The sequence below is a fragment of the Ranitomeya variabilis genome, chromosome 2 (genome assembly GCF_051348905.1).
Source record: "Ranitomeya variabilis isolate aRanVar5 chromosome 2, aRanVar5.hap1, whole genome shotgun sequence".
Lineage (NCBI taxonomy): Eukaryota > Metazoa > Chordata > Amphibia > Anura > Dendrobatidae > Ranitomeya > Ranitomeya variabilis.
In genome coordinates, this window is record NC_135233.1 from 542,958,014 (window position 1) to 542,985,669 (window position 27,656).

General features: G+C 46.1%; 1 long non-coding RNA gene across 1 annotated transcript in view; it reads right to left on the reverse strand.

The window, feature by feature from the left end:
- Window positions 1-3,795: 3,795 nt before the first annotated feature.
- Window positions 3,796-27,656, reverse strand: part of LOC143807009 (uncharacterized) — a 55,505-nt gene continuing 31,644 nt past the window's right edge. The window contains exon 2 of the long non-coding RNA XR_013221615.1: window positions 3,796-5,938. This is a non-coding gene — a long non-coding RNA (uncharacterized LOC143807009). The remainder of the gene's footprint in view (window positions 5,939-27,656) is intronic.

Sequence of the window (27,656 nt, forward strand, 5' to 3'; positions counted from 1 at the left end):
CCCCACAAATCCCAAAACAAACAGAAATCCCGGACAATAATTATAGGGTGCAACAAGTCCTGCACGACGCCGACTATGTGGGACTCAGTGCCACATGCCGTTTCAATGTCCACCCTGGCCAAAGGGTAGTCCTTTGCATCACCATGTATGCACCGCACTCCAACCTTCTTTCCCGGGAGCAGGTGGAGAGGAAAAGTGGCCCGCACCAGGGTCACTAGGCTCCCCGAGTCTAACAGTGCCGTTACTGCTCGACCGTTCACCTTTACGGGGCACGCTTGAGATCCCTCGTTGGGCGGAGAGTTCACACTGCAGGCTGGATACGCATAGTATGAACAACGGCGTCCCATGCTGCAGTCCATCTGCTCAGTGGTCCTCCAACAAATAATATCACCCGTAGGGACCTTGGGCACCACCTCCCCCGCCCTTTGTGACCTTGGACGTGCCACCCCTTTTTGGGACTCAGCTCCCTTCTGGGACCCCCAGTACGGCATGGGTTGCCTCCCGGAGGAGCCTTCCAACCCTTGGTATCTCTCAACCAGTCCAATCAGCTCGTCGGCATTCTGGGGATCACCCTGGGCAACCCAAGTCTGTATGGACCTCGGGAGGGAATGCACAAACCAATCCATCATCACCCGTTCCACCATCTGTGCAGGTGTACACGACTCTGGCTGCAGCCATTTCTGGACCAGGTGCAACAGATCAAACATTTGAGAGCGAGGCGGTTTGTCCCGGTGATAGGCCCAGCTGTGAACTCGCTGTGCCCTGACAGTCAGTGTCACCCCCAAACATGCGAGAATCTCGACTTTCAATTTGTGATACTCTTTGGCATCCTGCAAGGTCAAATCATAGTACGCCTTCTGGGGTTCTCCCGTCAGGTATGGCGCCAGTACCTCTGCTCACTGCTCTGACGGGAGTTTTTCCCTCTCAGCGACCCTCTTAAACACCGTCAGGAAGGCCTCAACATCATCCCCGGGGGTCATTTTCTGCAATGCGCGTCTTACCGTCTTCCGGACGTGGGTGTCATCAGCCAAACCTGGGGTTGGGGCACTCGTCTTGCCCTGGATGGCGGTTGCCAGAAGCTGCATCTGCTGCCGTTGCTCCTGCTGGTTCTGTTGCATCTGCTGCATCAACAGCCTGTTGGTCTCTTGCTACCGTTGCTCCTGCTGTGACTGCAACTGGACCAAGTGTTTCAGCAGGTCCCCCATTTTCCCCGGCAATGCTTGCTGGCTTACACCAGACTTGACCCAGGACATCCAATAACAGACTCTTCGTCTCCGCTGGGAACGCTGCCCGCACGTCTACCACCAATTGTAGGGATATCACTCACTCAGGTGCGATGGCTGACACTCAGGAGGCACGTTCTTTAAAAAGTTCACAGGGTTTATTACCTCATAAACCACATGGCAAAATAACAGCAAACAAATAGCCTTTAGTTCAGGAAAAGAAAAACAAAGTGTCCAGTCATTCAGGCTCAGACCTTGTGCCTTAACACACTCTGGAGGCTAGCACCTCCACACATCTCCTGTGTTAAGCATTTGCCTGTCTTATATAGAGCTAACCACACCCAGTAACCCATCACATGATTAGCCATGTGGTCTGACATCACCACAGGTCCTGGAACACACATATATACATGGTTATATACAACAAAGAAATACTCCGGGCTACATTACAGCAACAAGGCACTTATGTGGCACATACCTCCCGTCGACCACACACCCTTTAGCCATGCTACAATATGTAATGCTGCAGAATCATGACCCCCCCCCAGGCTGCCCACCCTGTATGTCTGTGACTTACATTTTACTGCCCTGTGTTGCAGATTTGTGGACACAAATATATATTTTTAAAGGGAACATATTACCAGTGTTTTAGTCTTTCAACAAATGCAGCTGCCTTTATCTGCTCTGTGCTGCATTAGGGTATGTTTCCACGTGGCGTATTTGGTCTGGATTTACTGTGGATTGAACGCTGCGTACAGCAGCAGCGTTCAGATGTTACAGCATAGTGGAGAGGATTTTATGAAATCCCATCTCCACTATGCGTACATGGATGCGGGTGACACATCCAAAATTACGCACATGCAATGTGTCTTTATAGACCCCAGCATGTCTATCTTGCGGAGATAATCAGTCTCCACAAGATAAATATCCCTGTCCTATGTATAGGTACGATGCGGTATCACCACATGTACAAAAGGTGGCAGTGTTTTTGGCGGAGCCGGGATCCACTGCGTCCAAAGCGCTGCCAGTACGCAGCGTGGAAACATACCCTTACACCGACATGCATATTGACTCCTGACCCCCTGCTTACCCCCAAACAAATCATTTTGAGTTGCTCCCACGCTGTATTTAAAGGGAACCTGTCACCTCCCCAGGCGCTTAACTAAAATAGCCACTTGTGCAGCACTAATGCTGCATTCTGTCAAGGTGGCTCTTTTATTTGTGGTCCCTTTCAATGCTAAAATAATCATTTTTATAATTTGTCCCTGATACCTAGAATTTGTCCAGGGGGGCAAGTCTTTTCCCCCCGGACACAAATGCCTCCCAGCCGTCACTCAATACTCTGCGCACCGGGCTCCGCCTCCTCTGCCTTCATTAATGTCCCACTGGGGCTCCCGGATTTACCGCCTTGTCAGTGACCACCGCGGTGCATCCCTTGCTTCCCAGACAACCTTCCGCGGTCGAAGCAGTAGCCGCAACAGCGACCACTTTGAGGAAGTCAACACGCAGCAGTCGCCCATGTGTTCTGCTGCGGCCCCAGCGCCTGCGCTGTAAGTTCAAAGGGCAACGCAAACTGCTGATTCTCTCAGATGAGAGAATATACATTGCCATCTGCATTGGCCCTTAGACCGGGGTCACACTTGCGAGTGCAATGCGAGAAACTCACTCGAGTCTCTCGCTTCAATACCCGGCACTGCCGTCAGCACTTGGGAGCGGAGCTTTCAGCTGCATAGAAATACACGCAGCCGCACGCTCCAGTCCCGAGTGCCAGCAGCAGTGCCGGGTATTGATGTGAAAAACTCACATCACACTCGCAAGTGTGTCCCCGGCCTTAGAATGATTCTTGTATTCAGCGTCTGCAGGGTGCTGTAGCCTAGTGTTTGTATCTGCGGTACATGCACACAGCATTTTATTTCAGGTGGCAAAGCTGCTTCAGGAAAGCATCTCAAGTCTGTTACCTGAAGGCGCCATGTTTTTTATGCCACCGACATCTTTTCACGATGGCTTCTGTTATAGTTGCAAGCAACACTGTGCTACTTCTTTTAATGGCCTCAGTTTCCAAGCACTGAAGCAGTTAAAAGAAGTAACAACATATGGAGCAGGTAAAGCAATGTCCTTTTACATTGCTGTGCACCAAGTTCATGTTTAGCGGCAGGTTTGTGGCGCTTTTTCAGGTTGGGGGTGCCTGCCGCAATCCGCCTGAAAAAGATGTGTGCACATATCCTATCCTTACCTTGGTTCTGCAGCACAAAATACATGCATCCCAACATGAAAACGATCTGTCCAGTCTCGTTTTTTAAAAGTTACCTCTGCTGCTTCTGTAAGGAAGGCAAGGCAGCGGTAAACTGGTTAATGAGTCACTACACATGGGCCGGTAATGTGTCCTTGCCCCCAGACTGAAACTTGAGTGATTTTCACTTATGAAAAAAATTAATTAAAAGCTTCTCCTATACATTACAATGCTAATCACGGGCCACGCAGAGTGTACACTGGTGCTATCTGTCAGGATCACACTCAATCGGAGCAGCCTTTGGAAGTGGGGAATCACCAGAAATAATACACAAGACACGTCTTGTATAGTGTATCACTGGGAAGTCTCTGAAGCACGCCTGCCTTCAAGGTGCTATCCCTTCTTTATATAGTTGTATCAGTAGGTTCAGTGGTTATACAAGTTTTGCATGTTTAAACAAAGAGACAAAACAGAAAAGAAAGAAAAAAACAGTTTCGTGGGCGGCAGTTTCACAACAAACAGTACAAAGGCAATTCCACAGACAAGAAAAACAGGATTTCATACTATAGCTAAAATGTCCTTGAATGGACAGGTCAATATTTATCACAAATTCTTTTTAAAATGGTTCATTGAGGTAATCATTTTTGTTCTGCTCTTCACAATCCCCCCTTTGACATATTCCATTCAAAACCTTGTCATATAGACGATCATTTTAGTCATTCTTTTTGTGATATTACAACAAAAAAAAAAAAAAAAACTTTATATTCTCGCATCCATTACACAAAATTTATTTGTGCATACCGAGATACCCTTGAGTACAACCTTGAATAATACATATATAATTACAATAACCATAACTGTATGTATTAGGCTTTGCATAATCCCGGTAACCCACCCACCGATTCCCCTGAACCAATTGGCCGGGTTAAGAAAGGAAAAGGTATCTGACCACCAGCTATCCTTATTTTGGTCATTGTCTTTGTCATACTGATCCCTGAGTCGTTGTACGTCTTCTGATTTAAATCTCATACTCATAGTACTATTCGGGTCTATATAATGACAGCAGGTGGGTCCGATGATTTGACACATACCCCCTTGTGAGGCAGTTAGGTAATCCAATACCAGGGTATGTTGGTTAGTGACTATTATAAGCTGATTCTGTACAGCTATACTAGTATTTAATATGTCCAATATATCCCAAATCTGGTCATCTAGATAATCCGTGGCTCTAACTAATTTATCCCACATCTGTGTTAACATAGGATAAATAAAAATGGTACTAGCAATTTTGTTGGGAATTCCCATTTGTACTATATGCGGCCTCCCCGAGGGACGTGGTGAGTTATCTGCAGCTCTTTTATACAATGTGTGCTTGGGCACGGCTTGCATATTCACTTGTTTATTTGAAATTATGAAAGTAGCCGGGGTTAGGCGTCCTAATGTACAAGTACCCTTTATACCTACGGGAAGCCATTTATATGCTCCTTCTCCGCATATCCAAAATGTACCCTCAGGCAGATCCCACAAAGCTGAGTGCTGCAATACCAATCTGTGAGCCAAATCCACAAAACTAGATACATTCTGAAGCATACACCAAGAGGGTTTTTGTCCCAAGGGGCTACAGTACCCGGCTGCGGGATTCCCACATACATGCATTCCGTTGACATACTCATTGGATTCATTACAAACCAGGTTCCCCGGCTTACTTGTACAACTGTTTGCATCACCTTGGGGGAACAACTCGGAATGTTCCCATTTTCTATTATGTATGTATCTTTCCAATACTGTAGGTTTGAAAGCATCAGAGGAAGGGGTGGTTGTACTGAAACTGAGCTGTAGATTTTCAGTGGGGACCTGTACTAAATCAGTTAATCCAGTCTTATTCCTAGGTACCCATTTTCCTCCCTTGAATGCTAAATATTGTAAGTTGCCTATTTTTCCTGTAAGATTGCCCTGCCACCAAGGAAATTCTACCCATCCCACAACTGGTATGGTGATTGTAGTATTCCATAGTCTAGTATTGCCAGGTTGGTTGTTGGCCAGGTTGTCTGAACAATTAGGCCAAGCGAATATTTCTTCAGCTGACACGGGAACTGCTAGAAAAGGTATACTTGTGGCTGATACTGGTGAATGGGTACAGATCCAACAATCTGCCAGGGGTTGCGTATTATTTAACAAGTCATGCACTAATTTTCTATGATGTTGTACGAATCTATTGTTCAAAGGGGCTAGAGAATTCAGTCTTTCCCATGCCTCCGTTGAGGTTAACATTATTAACATCAATATCATGAGTCTTATACTGCTTTTTTGCAATGGCTTGCATGTATCCATGATGCCTTTCCTTCAAGCTTGACTGCTGTCGGAGTTGTTAACAGGACTTGGAAAGGTCCGTCAAACCTCGGTTCCAGAGTCTTTCTGGTGTGTCTTTTCACGTAGACTTGATCACCAGGTTCCAACTTGTGGCCTCCTTCGAGATTTTCTGGATCTGGAAGGGAAGCAAAAACTTGCGAATGCACTTTAGTTAAACGTTTTTGTAATTCTTGTACATAAGCAGTTAAAGTCTCAGTATTCAACATCAGTTGTTGTGGAAAATAACAACCCAAATTTGCTGCTCTACCAAAAAGAATCTCATGTGGTGACAGCTTAGCCTTCCCCCTTGGGGCGTTTCGGATGGAATACAGGGCAAGTGGTAGACACTCGGTCCAAGGCTTTCCTGTTTCTGCCATGGCCTTCTGGATTTTTAATTTTATTGTTCCATTTAATCTTTCCACTTTACCTGAACTCTGTGGGTGATACGGAGTGTGAAACTGGTTTTCTACTCCCAACATTTTCATAACATTCTGGAATATTTCCCCAGTAAAATGGGTACCCCTATCTGACTCGATCACCTCAGGCATGCCGTAACGGGGTATCAGTTCATGTGCTATTTTAATGGCAGTAGTTTTTGCTGAGGCTTTACGAACTGGATAAGCCTCTGGCCACCCTGAGAACATGTCCACACACACAAGCACATATTCGTATCCATTGTACCTAGGAAGTTGGATGTAGTCGATCTGGAGTCTTTGAAAGGGATACAGTGGTCTTACATGATGCTTGGTTGGGGTTTTAATGGTCTGACCTGGATTGTGTGCCAGGCATATAGCGCATGCAGCACACATGTTCCGAGCAAAATTACCAAAGCCTGGAGCCAACCACCTTTCTTTTACCTTGAGCGTCATACCGTTTGCCGATACATGCGTGGGTAGGTGGAGGTCACTTGCCACTGCGGGGTACCAGGCTCTGGGTAAACACAACAAAGTTCCTTTTTTCCATAATCCTTGCTGATCTTCTGCCCCTTTTTTCTGCCACTGCCCTCGTTCTTCGTCGTCTACCTGTTTCTGAGCTTCCTTCAATCTCTCCTCATCATCTTCAGAGCTATCTAGTGTGTGGGCATGATGTAAGGGTTTACGTGCTGCCTGTTTTGCTGCCTTGTCGGCTTTATCGTTACCCCTGGCTTCCTCGGTGTCGAGTCTCACATGTGCAGCTACCTTTATCACCGCTATTTCTTTAGTTTCTTGTGCTGCCTCCAGAATCTGTCTAATGAGGGAGGCATGTTTAACAGGTTGGCCTGAAGCAGTCATATAACCTCTGGCTCTCCATATTACGCCAAAATCGAAAATAATGCCATGTGCATATCTAGAATCAGTGTATATGTTTGCTGTCTGATCTTTGGCTATTTTTAGAGCTTCAACTAATGCCGTAAGTTCTGCTTCTTGTGCAGACTGATTAGCAGGGAGAGGTTCTGCTTTCAGCACTTCATGCTGAGTTACTACCGCATAACCTGTATGAAATTGTCCATTCATATCTGCATATCTACTGCCATCTATGAAAAGTTCAAATGTAGCATTACAGAGTGGCTTGTCACGTACATTACGTAAGCCCTGAGTCTCTTGTTCCATTAATTGTACACAATCATGCATTGACTCTGATGGGTCAAAGGAGTTGGAGAGTGCAGTTTCCTCAGGTATGGTACCCCCCTCAGACTCTAAAGGGAGCAAAGATGCGAGATTAAGAGTCTGAATCCTGGCAAAGGAAATGTTGGGCGGCAGTAGTAGGGAACATTGGAGACGGAGGTGTCTGGCCATTGAAATATGTTTAGGTTGGACCTGGTTAAGAATGCCATGTACATCATGAGTGGTCTGAACTAGAAGTGGGTGATCAAGAACAATCTCAGAAGCTTTATCTAATAACAGTGAAATTGCGGCTACTTAACACCCTAGGAAAACTAAACTTTTAGCTAAGGTACACTGACTCTAGTTGTATCCTGCATCAGGTGAACGAAACCATGTTGTCCGTCCAAACTTCAAGGTCAGCACACTGTATAACATGACACTCCATCGTGTACATCCGTTATCTGTCCATGCTTACTCGCCTATCTTAGCTCACGTAACAACACCCTTTATCTAATCTAAGATGCACAGGAAAACAAACAAACAAAGTCAGTTTTACAGCTGAACTTCAAAGCTTAGGTGAACACACACCTCCCTACCTATCTTACTTCAAGCAACAAATCAGAGCATCCATGGATGTGACTCTATTATCCTGTGATCTGTGTTACTCTTATCATTATGAATTCTATGGAAACCTGGAGTTAAAAACCACAGGGGGTCTGATAGAAAACAGCAAAAAAAAACAAACAAAAAAAAAAACAACAACTAACAAATCCTATTATCATTGTAATCACATTGCACCTCAGATAAGGCTCTTCTGCCTCCTGTCTAAACCACGCTGGTCTAAAGGCCCCGTCTCACTTAGCGATTTACCAACGATCACGACCAGCGATATGACCTGGCCGTGATCGTTGGTAAGTCGCTGTGTGGTCGCTGGGGAGCTGTCACACAGACCGCTCTCCCCAGCGACCAACGATCAGGGGAACGAGTTCGGCATCGTTGAAACTGTCTTCAATGATGCCGAAGTCCCCCTGCAGCACCCGGGTAACCAGGGTAAACATCGGGTTACTAAGCGCAGGGCCGCGCTTAGTAACCCGATGTTTACCCTGGTTACCAAAAAAAACAAACACTACATACTCGCCTTTCGGTGTCCAGGTCCCTTGCCGTCTGCTTCCTGCTCTGACTGACTGAGCCGCCGTACACTGAGAGCAGAGCGCAGCGGTGACGTCACTGCTGTGCTCTCACTTCTCACTGTACGGCCGGCAGTCAGTGAGAGCAGGAAGCAGACGGCAAGGGACCTGACGGACATCAGATAGTGAGTATGTATTGTTTGTTTTTTTTTTACATTTACGCTGGTAACCAGGGTAAACATCGGGTTACTAAGCGCGGCCCTGCGCTTAGTAACCCGATGTTTACCCTGGTTACCAGTGAAGACATCGCTGGATCGGTGTCACACACACCGATTCAGCGATGTCAGCGGGGCCTCAACGACCAAAAAAAGGTCCAGGCCATTCCGACACGACCAGCGATCTCGCAGCAGGGGCCTGATCGCTGGTACGTGTCACACATAGCGAGATCGCTATGGAGGTCGCTGTTGCGTCACAAAACTTGTGACTCAGCAGCGATCTCGCTAGCGATCTCGCTATGTGAGACGGGGCCTTAACAATTCATTTCAATAACAAAAGAGCAAACTTAGCAAATAGAAGAAGAATAAAAGGAGCTAAAACAAAAGAAACAATGAAAGACCAGAGACCAGATAGAAACTCTATAATCTGAGTTTACATCAAGACCTCACTATCCTCCCTGGTTGTAATTGGCCATTTTGAGGAGTTTGCCCGTGGCTTGGGACAGACTGAGAGAAAATGCCATTATGTCTGTGAAAATGCCTGTGCTCCCTGACATATTGCTAGGCCCTTCACAATTACTTGTGCAGTAACAGTTCCTTGCAATATGTCCAAAGTGACCACATTTAAAACATTTCACAGAATAATATTTCCTCTCCTTCATCGTACCCGGCCATTTGCAGTACCTGGCAATATGGCCGGAGCCAGCACAGGCATAACATGTAACACATGCCAAGCCTGATTTATGGGCCCGGACAGAACATACCTCCCTCTGTCTGGAACTTTTAAACTCTTCCATTACTAAGGATGCACTCTTAACAATGTCACGTTTGAACTTTCTTTGTAATTTAGACAGCACATATCTGTCATTACTTTTTATTATTGGATCAAAATTTGATAAAATATTTGATATATCACCTTTTCCATCACTCCCCCCTTTTTGCCCTGCACAGGGCACAATTGGTCGGGGATCTGACCTTGTGTTCAGAGACAAAGAGAAGGCCGGCACCACATTTGAAAAATCATTGATGATATTTTTCAGACTAGTAATCAGTTGGGAACTAGTATCCAGCTCCACACTGCACTGATTAACAATGGCATCACTGGCTGCTGCCATTTCCTTCACAGCTCTGACCTCAGCCCCAGACTGAATCAGCTGGGCTTCCATATCAACACAATGATTTTTCATTTTCAGCAGTTGTGATTCAAGACTAGCAATCTGCTTTTCTCTGTCTACATTATACTGTTCATTCTCTGCCAGTTGTGTCTGTAAGGCACACACTCTCTGCACATTAGTCACACAACACTGGCAGTGGAAATTTGGGGAATCTGCATTACACAGGGATTCCTCATACACACAGATCAGTTTAGCTAAATGCACATGCTGTCATGCCCACATGCTTGTTCCAATAGGGCAGACCACAGCATTTCTGCTACCCTAGAGACATCAATCAATGCTTGGATCTGATCTATCCATTTCTTGTCTCTGATTATGCCCTTTTTTTTTCTCCTGAATTCCTTCCCATTTTTTTCTACTAAAAGCTTCTGCCCTAGTAACTCCAAACTTACTAAAAATCTTTCTCAGCCCCTTAGTGGCATCTTCACCACTTCTCTCCTTTATGATAGTATAGATATCTAATTCTTCTGGTTCCGACTTTGTTTGCTTATTCCCCATTTTCTTATCCTGAGCTTTCTTGCCCTAGGTGGCGTTTGGGTATGAGAATACCTCGTTACCTTCTTCCTAAGGAGCTAGGATGTCTTTTCTTGCCCTAGGTGGCGTTTGGGTATGAGAATACCTCGTTACCTTCTTCCTAAGGAGCTAGGATGTCTTTTCTTGCCCTAGGTGGCGTTTGGGTATGAGAATACCTCGTTACCTTCTTCCTAAGGAGCTAGGATGTTTAAACTATGTTGATGTAAGAAAATCCTGATTCCTACACCTATAGCAAACAACACAAATGCAACCAGACAGAAAAAGAAAAAGAACATACAACGTATCTTGTCCCAGGCTAATTTATCTGTCCTGGGCTCATACTATCATACACAACGTATTCTTGTCCCAGGCTAATTTATCTGTCCTGGGCTCATACTATCATACACTTATCCGTCACCAGGTTTTTGTCAAAGACAGGGTCAGAGATTGAACCATAGACGCGGAGGTCTCCCCGAAAGGACGCAACCACGTTGCCCAGTGGGACAGTCACTTCTTCTGTTTCAACACCCTGGGCGGCTTATAGGGCTATTCCCAACTTCCACACACCTTTTATTCACACTCACTCTCATTCAATGCCGTACTCCGTGAGGTGATCAATTCCTAAATAGTTCAAGAACCCGAGCTATAGGTATCCTCCTCTACTAGAACTACCCGCTAAAGAACACGACACAGAAAATCTTACGGACAGTGCAGGGCAGATATAAGAGATTTAACAGTGTCTCTTACCTGGCCAGGTTTTTGTTCATCTGCCGTCCATTATCCCAGATTCTCTTTTCGTTCGTGTTCTGCCGGTGTTCTTGAAGGAATACACAGACCTCGGGTCCCCGTTCAGGCGCCAGGAAATGTCAGGATCACACTCAATCGGAGAAGCCTTTGGAAGTGGGGAATCACCAGAAATAATACACAAGACACGTCTTGTATAGTGTATCACTGGGAAGTCTCTGAAGCACGCCTGCCTTCAAGGTGCTATCCCTTCTTTATATAGTTGTATCAGTAGGTTCAGTGGTTATACAAGTTTTGCATGTTTAAACAAAGAGACAAAACAGAAAAGAAAGAAAAAAACAGTTTCGTGGGCGGCAGTTTCACAACAAACAGTACAAAGGCAATTCCACAGACAAGAAAAACAGGATTTCATACTATAGCTAAAATGTCCTTGAATGGACAGGTCAATATTTATCACAAATTCTTTTTAAAATGGTTCATTGAGGTAACCATTTTTGTTCTGCTCTTCACATATCTGTGTGCTGTCCGTGATTGACACAGGTTCATAGACCTGTATAGGTAATTTTGTCTGTGACAACGATAAAAAACAAAAATGTCTCTTATTTTTATTTGGGGACACAGTCTGCAAAAACATATGGGCTTGTGAGCAGCACCATAGACTATAATGGAAAAGAAATAATGAAAACCACAGATAGAACATGAACGTGAGAAACGGACATCTGAATGAGACTTTACTGTCATTACTGTTATAACATGTAAATGACCACTGACCAGCTATATACACCTCAGTCAGCATCCTACGCGGCCTATTCACACAGGAGGACGCACTTCTCTGTGCACACAGTGACTGTTAATATGTTCTGTGCACGTAGAATGTCCTGTTCTCAGGAGCACACGTCCTGTTTACCAGGGCAATATGCTACCAAGAACCTTGATTTTTAAGCCGGCTAAAAATCGTCTCACGTGACTAATAATCATTTTGCTCTTACATCAGGTGATTATTGACCTATTTAAATGAGCCAATAATCAGGAAGATGCACTCTTACAATCACACATTTCATGATTTTTGGCTCATCTAAATTGGCCATAATTCAGTGGCTGTTGGCTATGTAGGTCCGCAACACAAAATGTTTTGATTGTATGCTGCTGACCTGTACTTAGACTGACCTGTACTTAGACTATATAGAGAGCAAGATTACAGAAGTTACAAGACGTGGGCCTGTGAGCTTAAAAATGCCAGGGCTGAATTTCAGTCCCAGTCCGGCCCTGGTATCGGGTTCCAACAAAGCTACATGTGATCTTCCCTTCGGTGCTGGATGTGTGTTGGGGTTGTGGAACAGAGAGGGGCATGATGTTGCACATTTGGTGGGATTGTGACCAAATCAGACCTTTTTGGATGGGGTATTTAACGCATATTATAAGATCTCAGGGGAATTACTCTCTCCCCCCAGATTGCCCTTTTATCTATGCTCCCAGGCCCTATAGGTACACAGAAATGTAGTCTTTTGAGATTCTGCTTGGCAGTAGCTCGTACAATGATACCCAGACACTGGCGGACATCAGTCACTCCATCTATGTCAGAATGGCAGGACGAAATTTCATATATTTGTCATATGAAAGATCTATCAGCAGAAGCCACGGGTGACAACATAAAGATTGTTCGTAATCCTTGTGAGGAAAGCAATAAGGGCACTCACCAGTCTTCAAAAGTCACTTCTTTATTAATAACACCCGTAGAAGCGCAGGCACAGCGCGAAACGGCCGTCGTCCTCCCCTGCTCACACGAGCTTCGGCTCCCTCTCCCCCGGCCATGAATTTTATCTGGAGTTGTTATTAATAAAGAAGTCACTTTTGAAGACTGGTGAGTGCCCTTATTGCTTTCCTCACAAGGATTATGTACATAGAAGTCTTTTTTTCTGAAGGAGCACCCGAAGTCCTAAGTCAGCGGTATATGGATGAGTGGCATCTGGTGGCACACACTGAATAGAGTCTCGTTGATACCGTTGGATGAGGGATTGTGCCGCTCATATTTTGTTTTTCTTTTCGGTAGTATAAAGATTGTTCGGTTGTGTTAACCGTGGATTCTCTTTAGGAACTCCCCCGAATTATTTTCCTGAGAGAAAAGACTTCACAATAATTGCTAATTGGTCACCCCTCCTAGACATTTGTTTGATCCCCACTATTTATCCTTCTGAATAGGGAAAATATGGACTAAAAATTTCCACCACCACCCCTTACTCCTCCCACCCTGTCCTCCCTTTGTATGTCTTATTCCTTTGTATGATCTTTTTCTTCTTCTTCTCCTCCCTCTTCCTACTTTTAAATCTAATAGAATTTATATATCCTTCTTAGGTAGCTATATCACTGCGCAACAAATTTCAGGGAAGTTCTTGTACCCTGAGAAAATTTTATTGTATCTTATAGATTTTGATATGCTGAACACGAATATGTGCTCCAAAAGTCTGTATCATGTATGGTTTATAAGAAACAACAGTTTATAGTCTACATTATGACGTCCGAGACACTACATACATGTGCATCGATGTCAGTAGCAAAAGCAATTGTTCAAAAGTGTTTGGCAGATGACTTTCCTTTATAAATCCGTGTCAGATTCTTCTCTAATAAGATTCCATCAATAGTCAGCCAGCATTGACGTACTCCACTTTCCCTGGTACATTTTCTCAATCAGCGCAATGTCTTGGGGAAATCTTTCACCGTGTTCATCGCTAACGGCACCAAGATTGGCTGGAAGAAAGTCCAAGTTTGAATGTAGAAAATGCATTTTAGTGACATATTACATTTCATCAAATGATATGCTGTGAGCATGTTGTCCACGAGTTGTTCAAAGTTCGGTGCCCTGCTGTTGCCAAGGAAGTTGAAGGTCACATCTTTAAAGGCTCTCCATGCCACCTTGCAAAAGACCATCAAAGCTACTGTCAATCATTATATCTCTGATCAATGGGCCAATAAAAATACCCTCTTTAATCTTTGCATCACTTATTCTTGGAAATTTCTGTCGCAAGTAAGAAAAGGCTTCCGATTCTTTGTTCATTGCTTTGGCAAAATTCTTCATAAGCCCAAGTTTAATATGCAAAGGAGGGAGAAATATCTTTGCTGGATCAACGAGAGGATTATGTTTAACATTCTTCTGTCCAGCAACCAGGTTTTCGCGGAGTGGCCAGTCCTTTCTGAAATAGTGCATTTCTCGTACATGACTGTCCCACTCACAAATAAAACAACAATACTTGGTATATCCAAGCTGCAGTCCAAGAAGAAGTGCAACAACTTTTAGATCACCACATATGTTCCAGTTATAATTTCTATAATTAATGTGGGTCAACAGTAACTCCATATTCTCATATGTTTCGTTCATGTGTACGGCATGTCCAATAGGTATAGAAGGATAGATATTTCCGTTGTGTAGTAAAAGAGCCTTCAGACTTAAAACTGACGAGTCAATGATCAGTCGCCATTCCTTCGGGTCATGTTTGTGTAGCGCCCCCACTGCCGCAGGGCCGAGGGGTACCCGGTACCGGGCCTCTGAGTCTCTGCTCTGGGGTTGTCACGGTGGCTAGGCCCGATCCGTGACCCTGCCGAGGGGCGCACAGTGAATGATGTGACGGATGTAGATGGTGGTGGTGAGGCTGTAGTGGTGTGGTGCAGTAAATAACGAGGACACCAGGTTGCAGTCTCTTTACCTCTTTACTGAAGATCTCTGGGTCCTCAGTCCGGAATATGGTTCACCAGGCTGCGCAAGTCCGGCCGGTCCAATGGCACCTCCAGAGTTCTCTTAGCAGGTGGAAATCTGTGCCTTCCCTCTAGGGCTATGTGTTGCGGTCCTTCCCTGCTGTGCTTACGGAAAGTCCCCACAACTGTTGTGTCTATTTCTTAAGTTCCCTCACAACTCGATTAGATGATGTTCTGCTAATCCTCCGTCCCTCCCTGATGTTACGGTTAGGACGGCACCCGTTTGACGGGTAGGCTCGGAGCTCTTCCGGGACCCTAGAGTCGCCCCTCTCCACAAGTTGCCCCCCAAGACTGCATAGGTGATTTAAGTGAGACAGCCCGCCTTAGACTGACTGTCCTGCCGCTGTTTAGAGTATTGCTTGAAGCTGAATATTGTAATACTCCCTCGGCGTTCCGGCCACCGGTTGTGCGCCTCAGTAGGATGTTGCCTCGGTCTTACAGCACGACTCCTTCTGGTGTTCTCCTTATTGCCTTGATCTCGTTTCTCACTCAGCACAATCTATCTCGCTTCTGATCCTTCCTTGGGCACCGCCGCTATCCTGAGCAGGCACGGTCCCGTTACGTTCGCTCAAGTCGCCAAGCCTCTGTCAGGATCCCACCCCTGACAGAGACCCTACTGTATCTTCCCCCACAACACCCTCTGCCACAAGGTGTTGCCTGGTTCCAACCCAGTCAGCTTTCTGATCTAACTTCCTGCCTGACCCCCAGTTTACCCACTATGGTGGGGAGTGGCCTAGTGAATAGAACCCTTAGCTCCCCCCGGAGGCCCGACTGTGAAATGTATTGGTGTCTGTGATACCTGATCAGATGAACTCCTTCAGTGCCATCAGACGTACCACAGCTCCCCTTAGTGGCGGAGCCACAGTACTGCAACGACCAGGACTCTGGGGCGCTGCACTCCCCCCTGGTTAAACACAGTACTCCGGGACTGGGAAGAAAACAACAATACAAGTTAGCAAAAAGACATACAGTTTGGTTGAGTGCAATAGCAATAAGTATATTTGAACAAAGCTTCCCTTTATGGGAGGTGAGGACACTTGAACGTTACAAACATGGTTAACATTATAAATTACAGGCTATAAATAACTCCTGTTACCCAACCGAGTACTCTACTTAGTGCAAACTTTTGAATAATAAGTTAACGTTGTCCTTAAGGATGTACACTCTGAATCCGCTAAAGACCTTCTTATAATCACATTATAAGGCAATTTAACTTCTACATTCTCCTTCTTTAAATCTGCAGGACCGCCTGTCCTAACGGCACCAGACCTACTGCCTCTCCTTTCTTACAGGACCGCTCCTTTCAGCCCGAGCCTTCTGTCTTTTCAACTACTATACACAGTATAGAACATAACACTACTTTCAGTTTAAGAGCACTGAGCCATCTCTATATGGCTCCTAGGAGGACTCAGGGTTCACCTTCTGTCCTCGTTGTCTATCAACATTATCAAACATTTTCTATATAACATTAAACCTTCTCATTACTTTCTTATTAACACGTATGCAGGACACTACGTCTACCCCTACGGGCCCACTGCATCCTTCTTCTAGCTTTCACCTTCTTTCAGGGAACATTATCAGCATTTCTTTACAATTAACTAGTTGGATACATATAACTTTCTCATACAAACATTATCATCACTTTCTTTTCATCAAAACATTATTGCTACCTGTCTTAAAGCAATATCACCATTTAAGTGCAACAAATAAACATCCCCTTTAAGAGGGGACCAAGTCTCTATGAGGTAGCATATCTTCTCAAGCTACCAGTCCGTATTCAGCAAAGGTTCCAGTGTGGTATCTTCACAAAGAGTTCTTTTTGAAGTAAAACCAGTAGGGAGCACCTTTAATAAGGTGCAAACTATTTACAAAAAGTTTGTATCATGCACTGTTCATGATTGCGGCAGTTCTGAAAACTTGTGCAAAAACTTAAAAAACAAACCAAAAAGAAGCAGAAACAATAGGGATCCCGGGTCAACAAAGGGATCCCCTTTAAAAGTTAACCCTAGACGGGTTTAGCAGCAAAACAGTAAAACAGTAACTATGTACACATATTTAAGCATTCCTGCTTACTCATCTTTCGGTACAGAAGGTGGTTCCCCACCCCTGGCTGGGGCAGCACCCATGCTGGTAGTTGCTCTCTCAGGCGCCATCAGATCAGCCGGTGTCTGGATTTGAAGGCTAATCCTGCTTGCGAGTTCAGTAGCCGCTACAAGGCGTACGGTGGTGATAGGAACAAGGTCTGGCAAATCGGGATCAGTCATGATCGGGGCAACAGGGGGCGCTCTCTCAGGTTCACACCGTCGAACGTTCCGGGCGCACCATCCTTGTGCATTCCGATGACGGGTGTAGGTCACCTGATCCCCCCTTTGTAATGGGTCACCATCTCGACTGCAGCAGGGGGTTTTCACGTTATAACTAGTAACAAAGACATCAGTTGGTAGTCCCGGTTCCTGTATGGAGCCCCATCCCCTCTTCGGGTGGTAGGCCAGTACAGTTCCCCGTTTTACCACGTCTTTCCTGCCGTGCGCAGACTTTCTATGTTGTGTATCATGTTGTTCGGCCTCGTCTCGACCCTTCCAGTGGTGGATTAGACATTGCTTATATTGCTCCCAAGTAAGCACGGCAAGGGTGAGGCCATCCTCCCGGGTTCCATCTGGCCCGGTCCAGGGGGTGTCCCACCGGAGGATCACCCCGTCTAGGCCCACATCTATGGGTTCTCCCATCTTGGTTGGTAGCGGAGGCACTAGCTTCCCCATCGCGTTAGAGGTGAGGATCACCCGCTCCACCAAGAAGGAACGATTATTGCTGGGGTGAGGAGCGGTCACAGGAGCGGGATCAGTCAGGAGAGCAGATTCGGCCAGGGGAGTAGGGGTGCCGTCCATACCTGCGCCTGATGTGATTCCACCAATGTCGCTCCGGTCCGTTGACAAGGACACTGGAATCGGCTGCAGCCCGGACCGCGGCTCTTCCGGAGTCGTCTCTGGATGTGGCTCCGCCCTCCATGGCTCCGTGGCTGGGATAGGTAAGCTCGGCTCCTCCACCGGCGGCTCCGAGGAGTTCAGGTCCTTCACCGGCGGTGGACGCAAGTCCGTCTCTGATGGACAGGGGCAGGCCAGGATCACCTCGCTGTGGTTCGGGCACTTGCTGCTCATCGTCGCTGTCGGGCATTCGGCGGCAACGCATGCACCTGGCTCCGCCATTTCTCCAAGGTCGAGCTCCTCCTTCACCTCGTTCCCGCCGTTGCAAGTCAGGGGGCGGTTCTCCTCTGCTGTTGGGTAGATCGTCCTCTCGCAGCAGGAGTTGGAGGGGGTGGTCGCTACTTCTGGCGCCGCTTTGGTAGTCTCCTCCCATGGCACGCCCTCCTTCTCCTTTGGTGTAGCAATGGCGGCGGTTTTTGGCGGGAACTTCTGGCGGCAAATGGCAATACACAATCCTCTCAATAAAGCACAGTCCAAGCACAATTAATTACAGTTCCAAGGCACACATCACCTGATTCTTCAGGCTTAAGTAGATCCTGTTCGTGACGCCAAGTTTGTAGCACCCCCACTGCCGCAGGGCCGAGGGGTACCCGGTACCGGGCCTCTGAGTCTCTGCTCTGGGGTTGTCACGGTGGCTAGGCCCGATCTGTGACCCTGCCGAGGGGCGCACAGTGAATGATGTGACGGATGTAGATGGTGGTGGTGAGGCTGTAGTGGTGCGGTGCAGTAAATAACGAGGACACCAGGTTGCAGTCTCTTTACCTCTTTACTGAAGATCTCTGGGTCCTCAGTCCGGAATATGGTTCACCAGGCTGCGCAAGTCCGGCCGGTCCAATGGCACCTCCAGAGTTCTCTTAGCAGGTGGAAATCTGTGCCTTCCCTCTAGCGCTATGTGTTGCGGTCCTTCCCTGCTGTGCTTACGGAAAGTCCCCACAACTGTTGTATCTGTTTCTTAAGTTCCCTCACAACTCGATTAGATGATGTTCTGCTAATCCTCCGTCCCTCCCTGATGTTACGGTTAGGACGGCACCCGTTTGACGGGTAGGCTCGGAGCTCTTCCGGGACCCTAGAGTCGCCCCTCTCCACAAGTTGCCCCCCAAGACTGCATAGGTGATTTAAGTGAGACAGCCCGCCTTAGACTGACTGTCCTGCCGCTGTTTAGAGTATTGCTTGAAGCTGAATATTGTAATACTCCCTCGGCGTTCCGGCCACCGGTTGTGCGCCTCAGTAGGATGTTGCCTCGGTCTTACAGCACGACTCCTACTGGTGTTCTCCTTATTGCCTTGATCTCGTTTCTCACTCAGCACAATCTATCTCGCTTCTGATCCTTCCTTGGGCACCGCCGCTATCCTGAGCAGGCACGGTCCCGTTACGTTCGCTCAAGTCGCCAAGCCTCTGTCAGGATCCCACCCCTGACAGAGACCCTACTGTATCTTCCCCCACAACACCCTCTGCCACAAGGTGTTGCCTGGTTCCAACCCAGTCAGCTTTCTGATCTAACTTCCTGCCTGACCCCCAGTTTACCCACTATGGTGGGGAGTGGCCTAGTGAATAGAACCCTTAGCTCCCCCTGGAGGCCCGACTGTGAAATGTATTGGTGTCTGTGATACCTGATCAGATGAACTCCTTCAGTGCCATCAGACGTACCACAGCTCCCCTTAGTGGCGGAGCCACAGTACTGCAACGACCAGGACTCTGGGGCGCTGCACTTGCATCCAAGAGCACCAAACAACCCCAAGTTGTCGTTGCAAAAGGTTAAACTGTTGACATGGTTGAAAAATTGATTATGGTCTTCTTGACGACTGCGAAAAACAGAAACTCTTGTTCCTGGTAATAACAGATTCCATTTTTGTAGCCTTGATTCCAATAATTCTGCTACCTCTTTGACAATTTCAAATCTCTGACCAAGTCATTCAGATCAGCTTGACTGAACAGATGTGGATTAGATGCAGAAGGCTCAAAGTCTGGGTCTTTATTGTCCTCCATTGTCCATACTTTGGGCGGCTTTGGAGCATGAAGACTTTCATTGTGTGGCACTGGTCTTATGGCTGAAGGAAGATTAGGATATTCTATTGATTTCTTGTTCTTTGCTGAACATCCTGTTAAGGCAGAAGTAGCAATCTGTTACATGATGTCTCTGCTATCTAATTATCATTAGGATAGCGAACGGCATTGAAGGTCATGATCCATTCAGCCATGCTCTAATGCTTATTATATGCTAACAGCATATATGAGGTGCCCACTGTTTGTCCAGATCTCCAATTGAACATTCAAAGTATAGTTCATATGCTTTCTTAACAAGTGAAGTAATTTCCTTATTTTGTGCCTTCATTGTATATTCTCCGCATATGTAGCAGAAATTATCACTGCTGTTGAGACACCGACGCAACATTTCAAAATAAATCTTCAGTTTTTACAACGAAAAGTATTCAGGCGAATCACATATATGATAGTAACTAGATGGAGCTATCGCATCGGGAGGGTGGTAATGTCACGATTGGGGGCAGGCTTTGCAGGGTTGAGAATCTCTCCCCCCAATGTGCTCACAGGGGAGGGAGCAAAAGAAAATACTGACATTAGAGCAGGAGATTGCAGAGGATACATTTTGTGAGGTAAAATATTGTTTAAAAACAGTCAGTGAAATGTTTTACCTCACAAAATGGATCCTCTGTGATCCCCTGCTGTAATGTCAGTATTGTCTTTTGATTCCTCCCCTGCACAGGAGATGTGGTATGCTCTGTACACGGTCATCCAAATTATTCACTTCACCTGCACAGAATTTGCATAATAAGTTGCATATGTGTAGATCAGCGATTTATGTTATTTCAGTGGAAAATTCAGAAAAAGTTCATATATGAGCTTTTAGAATTATAACAGAATATTATAATATTTTGTATCATTTCTCAAAAACCTTACATGATAGGAAAAATCTGAAGTCATTTCTGAAATCAGCATGAAAAAAATCTATCAGGAACACTCAAAATTGTCTGGGGGACAAAACCTTGGTAACACAATGTATTCACCAATGTTGTGGTATGTTTCTTGTTTGTTTGTTTGTCTTTTTTTTTCTACTTACCGTATATACTCGAGTATAAGCCGAGAATTTCACCCCATTTTTTTAGGCTGCCCCTCTCGGCTTATACTCGAGTCATTCCCAGGGGTCGGCAGGGGAGGGAGAGCGGCAGCTGTCTAGTCATACTCACCTGCTCCTGGCGCGGTCCCTGCACATCCGTGGTTCTCCGGACGCCGGCAGCTTCTTCCAGCGTTGAACAGTCACATGGTACCACTCATTACAGTAATGAATATGGACCCAACTCCACTCCCATAGGGGTGGAGCCGCATATTCATTACTGTAATGAGCGGTACCATGTGACCGCTCAACACAGGAAGAAGCTGCCGGCGCCCGGAGAACCAGGGACGTGCAGGGACCGCACCAGGAGCAGGTGAGTATAACAGGGTCAATGCGCGATATTCACCTGTCCACGTTCCATCGCCGCTCCGTCTTCAGCATCCTCTGCTGTGACGCTCAGGTCAGAGGGCGCGATGACGTGGTTAGTGTAGTCTACCTGATCGTCAGTGCAGAAGACGCAGCGGCGCCCGGTGGTGGAATGGGGAAAGTTGACTATAGCAAGTGCCGGGGGTCTGAGCTATGAGAGGTGAGTATGTGATTTTTTTATTTTTTTTTTATCGCAGCAACAGCATATGGGGCAAATGTGTCTATTGAGCATCTTATGGGGTCATAATCAGCATTTGTGCAGCATTATATGGGGCAAATGTCTGTATGGAGCATCTTATGGGGCCATAATCAGCATTTCTGCAGCACTGTATGGGGCAAATGTCTGTATGGAGCATCTTATGGGGCCATAATCAGCATTTCTGCAGCACTGTATGGAACAAATGTCTGTATGGAGCATCTTATGGGCCCATAATCAGCATGTGCACAGCATTGTATGGGGCAAATGTCTGTATGGAGCATCTTATGGGGCCATAATCAGCATTTGTGCAGCATTATATGGGGCAAATGTCTGTATGGAGCATCTTATGGGGCCATAATCAGCATTTCTGCAGCACTGTATGGGGCAAATGTCTGTATGGAGCATCTTATGGGGCCATAATCAGCATTTCTGCAGCACTGTATGGAACAAATGTCTGTATGGAGCATCTTATGGGCCCATAATCAGCATGTGCACAGCATTGTATGGGGCAAATGTCTGTATGGAGCATCTTATGGGGCCATAATCAGCATTTGTGCAGCATTGTATGGGGCAAATGTGTCTATGGAGCATCTTATGGGGCCATAATCAGCATTTGTGAAGCATTGTATGGGGCAAATGTGTCTATGGAGCATCTTATTGGGCGATAATCAGCATTTGTGCAGCATTATATGGGGCAAATGTCTGTATGGAGCATCTTATGGGGTCATAATCAGCATTTGTGCAGCATTGTATGGGGCAAATGTCTGTATGGAGCATCTTATGGGGCCACAATCAGCATTTTTGCAGCATTGTATGGGGCAAATGTCTGTATAGAGCATCTTATGGGGCCATAATCAGCATTTCTGCAGCATTGTATGGGGCAAACGTCTGTATGGAGCATCTTATGGGCCATAATCAGCATTTCTGCAGCACTGTATGGGGCAAATGTCTGTATGGAGCATCTTATGGGGCCATAATCAGCATGTGCACAGCATTGTATGGGGCAAATGTCTGTATGGAGCATCTTATGGGGCTATAATCAGCATTTGTGCTGCATTATATGGGGAAAATGTCTGTATGGCGCATCTTATGGGGTCATAATCAACATTTGTGCAGCATTATATGAGGCATATTTTAATATGGAGCATCTTATGGGCGTATTTTGTATGGAGCATCTTATGGGGCCCATCATGAACTGTATGGAGCATTATATGGGGCTCCAGATTCAATATGCATATTCAAAAACACTTAACCTACTGATGTCTCAATTAATTTTACTTTTATTGGTATCTATTTTTATTTTTGAAATTTACCTGTAGCTGCTGCATTTTCCACCCTAGGCTTATACTCGAGTCATTAAGTTTTCCCAGTTTTTTGTGGCAAAATTAGGGGTCTCGGCTTATACTCGGGTCAGCTTATACTCGAGTATATACGGTATATCTCTTTAACATAATACAGAGAAAAGTGTATAAATTATCTTAAATGCATCTGTGATCAACTTGGATATACAAAAGCGGTATTATGATTCTCTGGCTTATTGTATGCAATGAGGTCCTGAGTGGCCAAAATGAAAATTTGTTTTTTATGTTATGTTTTGTTACGTAGAACCAATAAAATCTGATTAAACTTTCGGTCCCCAGGTTGACACACTGCACTACAATGTTGCCGACTTGAACTGTGGCTAATGTCCAAGCGACAAGCAATCCAGGGGGTATTTGGTCCATCACTGCTGGATCGATTAGCACCTCCACTCCCTCCAGAGGAGTACAAGCTCGCATTGGCAATATGAGCACTGTCTGGCCGGGAGGTAAAGTAATCTTAGCAGCCGCCGGTACCATCACTTTTCCCAAGACTCTTCTGTCTTCCGACGTTTCCTGGGCTTGAGCTGCTCAGATTAGCTTCTGGAACACCTTCCGTTGAGGGGTTTATGGGTTCCATTGGTTCAAGAAAGGTCCCTGTGGCTCACTAATCAGTAGTTGTCCCATCTTCTTCAACACGTTCATCCCCAGAGACATTACAGGTCCACAACCGACATCTCCTGTGACCAACACGACCCCCTTGTGGCCTATATCTTTCCCGCATACTTTAATCTCCATCCAGAACACTCCTGCAACTGGAATGGGCAACTGATTGGCCGCTGTTAGTCTTATTACTGGTCCCCACTCTGGTCATGAGACCTCTGGAAAGTGTCGTCTGAAGTAGGCTTCCGGCAGAGTAGTCTCTTGTGACCCAGTGTCGATCAAGCAGTAAACAGCCCGCCTATTCACGTTGGCCCAGACTGTAGGGCTCGCAAGAAACTATATTTTCGGGACTTCCTTTCCCCTTCTTCCATCTTCCCCGCTCTGGGCTGCGTCCCTCTGTTAGGGTGGGCCAAAGCGGTAGTCATGGCTGAGAGCAATCCCTGTACCACACCCTGGCCTCCCATCACAATACAATAATGTCTATCGGTCTCGGCGCCATCAGGGTCCACCCTGGGCTGCCACTGGCTCTTTGTAGATGGTACCGCACAAAGGAAGACACAGTCCAGCTCAACTTTAACAACAACAGCTTTACTTGATTCTGTACGCAGCATATCCACCTTCTTTCCTGCACAAACATCAGGTTTTACAACGTGCAACTTCTCTTCTGTCTATGTCCTTCTCTCTGTCACTAAGCTCACTTCTGGGATGGACCGTACCTTTCGATTCCTCAGTGTCCTCTCTGTTCAGCCTTACACCATTTGGGTGCTCCCTCAGCCATTCCACCCCAGTTCTGAGAGCATCTTCCCACGCAATAAGCTGCCACATGATGAGCGACCTGTCCGTACTGCTTAGCCTTTTCTAGCAACTGCATAGCTCCTGTTATGACCTGGTGGTTAAGAGGCCACACTGATATGATCTGGTGGCTAAAACGCAACATGGGACGAGCTCTGAGGAGGTGGTATCTCTACTGACCGCAGTCCCTAATCCTAACAACAACACTAGTAATAGCCGTGGGATGTTCAAGACTCTCCCTAGACACCTCTTCACAGCCTAAGAATTAACTACCCCTAAGGAATGAAATAGAAAGCTATCTTGCCTCAGAGAAAACCCCAAAAGGAAAGATAGCTCCCCACAAATATTGACTGTGAGTGGAGAGGGAAATGACATACACAGAAATGAAATCAGTTTTCAGCAAAGGAGGCCAATACTAAACTTGATAGACAGAGAGAAAAGGATACTGTGCGGTCAGTATTAAAAACTACAAAAATCCACGCAGAGTTTACAAAAATGAACTCCACACTGACTCACGGTGTGGAGGGGCAAGTCTGCTTCCCAGGGCTTCCAGCTAGCCTGAATATGACATAATGACAAGCTGGACAAAAAGAGACATATTTGCAAAGCAATAGTGTCCAAAGAAAATGGACAAACAAGAACTAGCAGAAACTTATCTTTTGCTGACAAGGACAGGCCATATGAGAAATCCAAGGAGAGAACCAAATCCAACCTAAGACATTGACAGCTGGCATGAACTAAAGCCCAGAGCAGGTTTAAATAACAAACCCAGGCAAGGCGATCAGTGATGGCAGCTGCTACAGCTACCTAACGGAGCAGCAGTTCCACTCGAAACCACCAGAGGGAGCCCAAGGGCAGAACTCACAAAAATACCATTAGCAACCACAGGAGGGAGCTCCAGAACGGAATTCACAACAGTACCCCCCCCTTGAGGAGGGGTCACCGAACCCTCACCAGAGCTCCCAGGCCGATCAGGACGAGCCAAATGGAAAGCACGAACCAAATCGGCAGCATGAACATCGGAGGCAACAACCCAAGAATTATCCTCCTGGCCATAACCCTTCCACTTGACCAGATACTGAAGCTTCCGTCTCGAAAAACGAGAATCCAAAATCTTCTCCACCACATATTCCAATTCCCCCTCAACCAACACTGGAGCAGGAGGATCAACGGAGGGAACCATAGGTACCACATATCTCCGCAACAAGGATCTATGGAACACATTATGAATGGAAAAAGAAGCTGGAAGGGCCAAACGAAAAGACACCGGATTGATAATTTCAGAAATCTTATAAGGCCCAATAAAGCGAGGCTTGAACTTAGGGGAAGAAACCTTCATAGGAACATGACGAGAAGACAACCAGACCAAATCCCCCACACGAAGCCGGGGACCAACACACCGACGACGGTTAGCAAAACGTTGAGCCTTTTCCTGAGACAACGTCAAATTGTCCACCACATGAGTCCAAATTTGCTGCAACCTGTCTACCACAGAATCCACACCAGGACAGTCAGAAGGCTCAAGCTGCCCTGAAGAAAAACGAGGATGAAAACCAAAGTTACAAAAGAAAGGCGAAACCAAGGTAGCAGAACTAGCCCGATTATTAAGGGCAAACTCGGCCAACGGCAAAAAGGTCACCCAATCATCCTGATCAGCAGACACGAAGCATCTCAAATAGGTTTCCAAGGTCTGATTGGTTCGCTCCATTTGGCCATTTGTCTGAGGATGGAATGCTGAAGAAAAAGACAAATCAATGCCCATTCTAGCACAAAAGGACCGCCAAAACCTAGAAACGAACTGGGAACCTCTGTCAGACACAATATTCTCCGGAATACCATGCAAACGAACCACATGCTGAAAAAATAATGGAACCAAATCAGAGGAGGAAGGCAACTTAGGCAACGGTACCAAATCTTAGAAAACCGGTCACAAACCATCCAGATGACAGACATCTTCTGAGAAACAGGAAGATCAGAAATAAAATCCATGGAAATATGCGTCCAGGGCCTCTCAGGAATAGGCAAAGGCAAAAGCAACCCACTGGCACGGGAACAGCAAGGCTTAGCCCGAGCACAGGTCCCACAGGACTGCACAAACGAACGCACATCCCGCGACGAGGAAGGCCACCAAAAGGACCTAGCCACCAAATCTCTGGTACCGAAAATCCCAGGGTGACCAGCCAACACCGAACAATGAACCTCAGAAATTACCCTGCTAGTCCATCTATCAGGAACAAACAGTTTTCCCACTGGACAGCGGTCAGGTTTATCAGCCTGAAACTCCTGAAGTACCCGCCGCAAATCAGGGGAGATGGCAGAAAGAATCAACCCCTCCTTGAGAATCTCAGCCGGCTCAAGAACTCCTGGAGAATGAGGCAAAAAACTCCTAGAAAGGGCATCAGCCGTCACATTCTTAGATCCCGGAATATATGAGACCACAAAATCAAAACGGGAGAAAAACAGAGACCACCGAGCTTGTCTAGGATTCAACCGCTTAGCAGACTCGAGGTAAATCAAATTTTTATGATCAGTCAAGACCACCACGCGATGCTTGGCTCCCTCAAGCCAATGTCGCCACTCCTCAAATGCCCACTTCATGACCAACAACTCCCGATTGCCGACATCATAATTACGCTCAGCAGGCGAAAACTTTCTGGAGAAGAAAGCACATGGTTTTATCAAAGAGCCATCAGAATTTCTCTCAGACAAAACGGCCCCTGCCCCAATCTCAGAAGCATCAACCTCAACCTGAAAAGGGAGAGAAACATCTGGCTGACGCAACACAGGGGCAGAAGTAAAACGACGTTTAAGCTCCTGAAAGGCCTCAACAGCCGCAGAGGACCAATTCATCACATCAGCGCCTTTCTTAGTCAAATCGGTCAGAGGCTTCACCACACTAGAAAAATTAGCAATAAAGCGGCGATAAAAATTAGCAAAGCCCAAAAATTTTTGAAGGCTCTTTACAGATGTGGGTTGAGTCCAATCATGAATGGCCTGGACTTTAACAGGGTCCATTTCAATAGCCGAGGGAGAAAAAATGAAACCCAAAAAAGAAACTTTCTGAATTCCAAAGAGGCACTTAGACCCTTTCACAAACAACGCATTAGCACGAAGGACCTGAAATACCATCCTAACCTGCTTCACATGAGACTCCCAATCATCGGAAAAAAACAAAATATCATCCAAATACACAATCATGAATTTATCCAGATAATTTCGGAAGATATCATGCATAAAGGACTGAAATACCGATGGAGCATTAGAGAGCCCGAATGGCATCACAAGATATTCAAAATGGCCTTCGGGCGTATTAAATGCTGT